Source organism: Apis cerana, unplaced genomic scaffold (assembly GCF_029169275.1).
Source record: "Apis cerana isolate GH-2021 unplaced genomic scaffold, AcerK_1.0 scaffold3_AcerK, whole genome shotgun sequence".
Taxonomy (NCBI): Eukaryota; Metazoa; Arthropoda; class Insecta; order Hymenoptera; family Apidae; genus Apis; species Apis cerana.
In genome coordinates this window covers 330001-337500 of record NW_026893561.1, presented here as the reverse complement: position 1 = coordinate 337500, position 7500 = coordinate 330001, and the positions used below count along the sequence as shown (strand labels likewise).

Sequence of the window (7500 nt, the reverse complement as noted above, 5' to 3'; positions counted from 1 at the left end):
ATTATAATTTTTCTTTACCGGGAACCTGAACGATATATATATAGAACGGGGGACTTTGCGCCATACGCGTAAGACGGGCGAACCGACATGACTGGGGACTTTGCGCGCACGATCGAGCTATGGTCGAACCGACGTGACTCGGGTGTTTTTCTTAATTTCTCGAAAATAACCTTATAACTGGTATGTTTTTTTCATTAATCAATTTATATTTATCCTTCGCAATTTTTTATATTGTTAATTTTTCTGTTCCTTCATCAGAAATTGATTTTTCGTAACTTTCTTATCGAGAAAAAAATTTAATTTTTTGAAAAAATATAATATTGACCTTCATTTATACTGTCATGTTAATATAAATTATAATTTTTTTTTACCGGGAACTCTGAACGATATATATATAGAACGGGCGAACCGACATGACTGGGGACTTTGCGCCATACGCGTAGGACGGGCGAACCGACATGACTGGGGACTTTGCGCCATACGCGCAGGACGGGCGAACCGACATGACCGGGGACTTTGCGCCATACGCGTAAGACGGGCGAACCGACATGACCGGGGACTTTGCGCGTACGATCGAGCTATGGTCGAACCGACGTGACTCGGGTGTTTTTTCTTAATTTCTCGAAAATAACCTTATAACTGGTATGTTTTTTTTTCATTAATCAATTTATATTTATCCTTCGCAATTTTTATATTGTTAATTTTTTCTGTTCTTTCATCAGAAATTGATTTTTCGTAACTTTTCTTATTGAGAAAAAAATTTAATTTTTTTGAAAAATATAATATTGACCTTCATTTATACCGTCATGTTAATATAAATTATAATTTTTTTACCGGGGAACTCTGAACGATATATATATAGAACGGGCGAACCGACATGACCGGGGACTTTGCGCCATACGCGTAGGACGGCGAACCGACATGACCGGGGACTTTGCGCTATACGCGCAGGACGGGCGAACCGACATGACCGGGGACTTTGCGCCATACGCGTAAGACGGGCGAACCGACATGACTGGGGACTTTGCGCGTACGATCGAGCTATGGTCGAACTGACGTGACTCGGGTGTTTTTCTTAATTTCTCGAAAATAACCTTATAACTGGTATGTTTTTTTCATTAATCAATTTATATTTATCCTTCGCAATTTTTTATATTGTTAATTTTTTCTGTTCTTTCATCAAAAATTGATTTTTCGTAACTTTTCTTATTGAGAAAAAAATTTAATTTTTGAAAAAATATAATATTGACCTTTCATTTATACCGTCATGTTAATATAAATTATAATTTTTTTACCGGGAACTCTGAACGATATATATATAGAACGGGCGAACCGACATGACTGGGGACTTTGCGCCATACGCGTAGGACGGGCGAACCGACATGACTGGGGACTTTGCGCCATACGCGCAGGACGGGCGAACCGACATGACCGGGGACTTTGCGCCATACGCGTAAGACGGGCGAACCGACATGACCGGGGACTTTGCGCGTACGATCGAGCTATGGTCGAACCGACGTGACTCGGGTGTTTTTCTTAATTTCTCGAAAAATAACCTTATAACTGGTATGTTTTTTTCATTAATCAATTTATATTTATCCTTCGCAATTTTTTATATTGTTAATTTTTTCTGTTCTTTCATCAAAAATTGATTTTTCGTAACTTTTCTTATTGAGAAAAAAATTTAATTTTTTGAAAAATATAATATTGACCTTTCATTTATACCGTCATGTTAATATAAATTATAATTTTATTACTGGGGAACTCTGAACGATATATATATAGAACGGGCGAACCGACATGACCGGGGACTTTGCGCTATACGCGTAGGACGGGCGAACCGACATGACTGGGGACTTTGCGCTATACGCGACGGGGGCTTGAACAAACGACCCGGGACTTTGCGCCATACGCGTAAGACGGGCGAACCGACATGACCGGGGACTTTGCGCGTACGATCGAGCTATGGTCGAACCGACGTGACTCGGGTGTTTTTCTCTTAATTTCTCGAAAAATAACCTTATAACTGGTATGTTTTTTTTTCATTAATCAATTTATATTTATCCTTCGCAATTTTTTATATTGTTAATTTTTTCTGTTCTTTCATCAAAAATTGATTTTTCGTAACTTTTCTTATCGAGAAAAAAATTTAATTTTTTTGAAAAAATATAATATTGACCTTTCATTTATACCGTCATGTTAATATACTTATAATTTTTTTTTACTCTGAGCGATATATATAGAACGGGCGAACCGACATGACCGGGGACTTTGCGCGTACGGTCGGGCCACCGAACCGACATGACTCGGGCATTTTTTTCTTAATTTCTCGAAAAATAACGTTATAACTGGTATGTTTTTTTTCATTAATCAATTTATATTTATCCTTTGCAATTTTTTATATTGTTAATTTTTTTTGTTCCTTTATTAAAAATTAATTTTTCGTAACTTTTCTTATCGAGAACAAAATTTAATTTTTTTGAAAAATCTATTATTGACCTTTCATTTATACCATCCTGTTAATATATTTGTAATTTTTTTTACCAATTTGTATAATGATAATGATCATCGATCGAAGTCTAAGTTCCAGCGTACCTCCGCTCGGTCTGTCGCTACAGCGGTTTTGCACCATAAGCGGCCGTGCATTAGCCCGGTCGGCGCCGACATGGTGGCCGGCCGTTCGGTTACTGTAAGAGAAGCGACGGTCCGGTGCGGCCGGGCGGAGCAGCGTCGGGCGCGTGTCCGTTCTACGATCTCGGTCGAGATACGGTACACCGCTCCTCGGGAAATACTTTCTCGACTGTTTCTGTCCGGTTCTTACCGATCTTTCTCCACACTGCATAGCCGCGAGTCGGTGTCTATGACCGAATGGCTCTTGAGCGGCAAAGCGACCTATAGGGGGACGCTGGTGACCTGTATGTATGGCTTTTGCCATGTGTACTTGTACGACTGAGCATCAACTTTTAGCCTCGAGCGATCGGGCCTTTCTAACACCTAAGGATATATAAATCCCTAGGGCGTACGGGCGTGTCGAATAGTTCTTGGTGGCTTGCAATACGACACGTTTCGTATGATGAGCTTTGAGTTTGTAAAAGTGAGAGAAAAGAAACGACGTGCGATGTTATTGTAACACCACGTTGTTAAATAAAACACAATATTATATTATATTTTATATATATGATATTGTGAAGTATGATTCTTGAAATTGTGAATGAACGGGGCATATTGTGGAAGTGCTGATATTACATTGGGATATGCCTCAGCGTGAATTTATATTACGCGCTTTATGAAATTAAATTTTTTTCAAAAGGTTACCAAATGTTTAGCATGCTTGATACGTGCTCGAATATTTATAAAGACCTATTGTAGTCGATCGGTGAGGGGGCACCGACGACGAAAAATATATATATGTCAAAATTGGCAAAATATATTAATAATAAACTAAGATCCCTGGTTGATCCTGCCAGTAGTCATATGCTTGTCTCAAAGATTAAGCCATGCATGTCTCAGTACATGCCGAATTAAGGTGAAACCGCGAATGGCTCATTAAATCAGTTATGGTTCATTAGATCGTGGACACATTTACTTGGATAACTGTGGTAATTCTAGAGCTAATACATGCAAACAGAATTCCTCTCAGAGATGGGAGGAATGCTTTTATTAGATCAAAACCAATCGGTGGCGGACGGCTCGTCCGTTCGTCCATCGTTTGTTTTGGTGACTCTGAATAACTTTGTGCTGATCGCATGGTCATCTAGCACCGGCGACGCATCTTTCAAATGTCTGCCTTATCAACTGTCGATGGTAGGTTCTGCGCCTACCATGGTTGTAACGGGTAACGGGGAATCAGGGTTCGATTCCGGAGAGGGAGCCTGAGAAACAGCTACCACATCCAAGGAAGGCAGCAGGCGCGCAAATTACCCACTCCCGGCACGGGGAGGTAGTGACGAAAATAACGATACGGGACTCATCCGAGGCCCCGTAATCGGAATGAGTACACTTTAAATCCTTTAACGAGGACCAATTGAGGGCAAGTCTGGTGCCAGCAGCCGCGGTAATTCCAGCTCCAATAGCGTATATTAAAGTTGTTGCGGTTAAAAAGCTCGTAGTTGAATCTGTGTGTCACAGTGTCGGTTCACCGCTCGCGGTGTTTAACTGGCATTATGTGGTACGTCCTATCGGTGGGCTTAGCTCCTTGTGGGCGGTCCAACTAATATCCCATCGCGGTGCTCTTCACTGAGTGTCGAGGTGGGCCGATACGTTTACTTTGAAAAAATTAGAGTGCTTAAAGCAGGCTACCTTTGCCTGAATACTGTGTGCATGGAATAATGGAATAGGACCTCGGTTCTATTTTGTTGGTTTTCGGAACCCAGAGGTAATGATTAATAGGGACAGATGGGGGCATTCGTATTGCGACGTTAGAGGTGAAATTCTTGGATCGTCGCAAGACGGACAGAAGCGAAAGCATTTGCCAAAAATGTTTTCATTAATCAAGAACGAAAGTTAGAGGTTCGAAGGCGATCAGATACCGCCCTAGTTCTAACCATAAACGATGCCAGCCAGCGATCCGCCGAAGTTCCTCCGATGACTCGGCGGGCAGCTTCCGGGAAACCAAAGCTTTTGGGTTCCGGGGGAAGTATGGTTGCAAAGCTGAAACTTAAAGGAATTGACGGAAGGGCACCACCAGGAGTGGAGCCTGCGGCTTAATTTGACTCAACACGGGAAACCTCACCAGGCCCGGACACCGGAAGGATTGACAGATTGATAGCTCTTTCTTGATTCGGTGGGTGGTGGTGCATGGCCGTTCTTAGTTGGTGGAGCGATTTGTCTGGTTAATTCCGATAACGAACGAGACTCTAGCCTGCTAAATAGACGTAACTTATGGTATCTCGAAGGCCCTCGGCTTCGGTCGGTGGGTTTTTACTACCAACGTACAAACAAATCTTCTTAGAGGAACAGGCGGCTTCTAGCCGCACGAGATTGAGCAATAACAGGTCTGTGATGCCCTTAGATGTTCTGGGCCGCACGCGCGCTACACTGAAGGAATCAGCGTGTTTTCCCTGGCCGAAAGGCCCGGGTAACCCGCTGAACCTCCTTCGTGCTAGGGATTGGGCTTGCAATTATTCCCCATGAACGAGGAATTCCCAGTAAGCGCGAGTCATAAGCTCGCGTTGATTACGTCCCTGCCCTTTGTACACACCGCCCGTCGCTACTACCGATTGAATGATTTAGTGAGGTCTTCGGACTGGTGCGCGGCCAATGTCTCGGCATTGCCGATGTTACCGGGAAGATGACCAAACTTGATCATTTAGAGGAAGTAAAAGTCGTAACAAGGTTTCCGTAGGTGAACCTGCGGAAGGATCATTAACGAATGAAACATACAAAAAGAGAATGCGTAACAAAAAGAGAGATAAACAAGGAGAAGGATAAAATGGAATTTCGATTCCATTACTAAATACCAAAATGTACTTTGTACATCGAACGAATAATGAAATCACGGAACGATGGCTTACGTGAGGAGGGAAAGAAAAAGAAATCCCTTCCGTCCGTTGTATCCGTTGATTTCGATCATTTTCGAATTTTTTTTTCTTACCAGACACGAAAATTCGACACGAAGAGAGAGGGAATAACGATAAATAAGCTCGAAGAGACGCTTGCGTGAAGGTCTATTTATCGAATAAACGGACCCGCCGTCTCGACGAGATGAATGTCGTTATGGTACGCAAAAAGATACAAAGGACGCTTGCGTGAGATCGTCGTCGTGTGTGCGTTTACGGATGCATATACGGACGCGATCCGCCGTCTCGATGATGTATATTTTTAATAAAGATTTATAAAGGTACGGTTTGCACGTACGTGTACGTATCACGTATGTATATGCATAATGGTATATACAAAATGATAAAAAGAAAAAGCGCTTGCGTGAGGTCGAATTTTTAAATGACCCGCCGCTTTAATAACATTACGTCCCTACTGAAATATATTGAAACACAAAAATAAAATGACAAATGGCTTGACAACACAATAAGGCGCTTGCGTGAGGTCTTTTTTAAATAGACCCGCCGTCTTTATGAACGTATATGCGCGTTGCGTATGTGTATGTATAGATACGTGCAAGAAAAGTACCAAATTCACATTTCTGTACCTCCTTTCTTTTTTTTATTTCGTGAGCTCCCGTTATAAAACGGGAGATGGACGAGGACCGCACACCAAGACTTTGGGATCGAACGAAGCTGTCGAGATAATGATAATCGAAAAAGCGGTAAGGACAAGTAGCGCGTCGATAGTAAAACGAAATCGAAGGATGGACGAGCCGCCGTCGAACTTTGTTTCGCGACGTTCTCTTCGATGGATACCAGTTCGACCTCTTCTCTTATACGCTATAATCATTCTCGAATCGTGCTTCCTACCCATGGGTGGATGGTGTGATGGTCGTCGTCGTTGTAAGCTTTAAACCGACGAAACCAAGAACGGCGAAACCAAGATGCATCGCGTCGACGTGAGCCCGATTTTATCGCTTCTTATTTAAAAGTTGAAACGTTGTTCGTTCAGAGGGGAATATCGAATTATGTTCGGTTATACAGAGAGGCCATCGTGTCGTGAGTCGGACACCCGTACCGTTAGCGGATATTCGCTTCGGAAATTGGGAGGTAAGACCGCTCGAGGCCAACCGAAATTCGTATCCCATCGAATTTTATCGAGAATGCAATATATACCTGAACGAATTATAGTTTTCAATATCGAATTTTTAAGCGTATGGGCTCTGCGACCATGCTTCGAAGAAGAGTCGTTCTTCCAGGTTGAGCGACGGTTTAAAAAAAAAAAGAAACGATTCAGTATCGGGGTATCCTCGTCGTTTCCTTAATATAAAAAATAAAAAAGAAAATACGATTACCCTGAACGGTGGATCACTTGGCTCGTGGGTCGATGAAGAACGCAGCTAATTGCGCGTCAACGTGTGAACTGCAGGACACATGAACATCGACATTTCGAACGCACATTGCGGTCCACGGATACAATTCCTGACCACGCCTGGCTGAGGGTCGTTCACGTAACCCAAATACTGCTTGCGTTGCGTATCGTTACTCTTCGTACATTTGATCCTTTTTTCTCTTTTTTGTAATCCCCGCCGTCGTTCTTTAAAATCGAACGTTTCCGAGTCGGGTGTCAAAAATCGAGGAAAGGACAAGTTACAAGGAGGAAGATGCGCGACGTACGAGCGATTGTTGGACGTTCGTTGGCGTTCGTCGCGGTCGTGACCGAGACTACAGAATCGAAATGCATGTGCTAGCGTGTGGTATGTAACAATGAAAATGTCACGGACCTGCGTGAGTGTTCTCGGTGTCGTGAGTCGTCCGTTTTACGTAACGGATGACCGCCCGTGTTTCACCGCTTCGTGCTCGTTTTCAACGTTATTTCGTACCCGCCACTGCTTCGATTCGTCCGTCTTTGGATCACGATTACATACCGCGCCCCTAACGTCGTCTGAAATTAATATTT

The 7500-nt window shown here is 42.9% G+C and overlaps 2 non-coding genes across 2 annotated transcripts; both read left to right on the top strand.

Moving 5' to 3' along the window:
- Positions 1–3447: 3447 nt before the first annotated feature.
- LOC133667780 (small subunit ribosomal RNA) lies at positions 3448–5367 on the top strand. The gene has a single exon (XR_009833383.1). It is a non-coding gene; the product is annotated as a small subunit ribosomal RNA (ribosomal RNA).
- Positions 5368–6892: 1525 nt separating this feature from the next.
- LOC133667758 (5.8S ribosomal RNA) lies at positions 6893–7046 on the top strand. Its single transcript, XR_009833361.1, has one exon. It is a non-coding gene; the product is annotated as a 5.8S ribosomal RNA (ribosomal RNA).
- Positions 7047–7500: the final 454 nt, after the last annotated feature.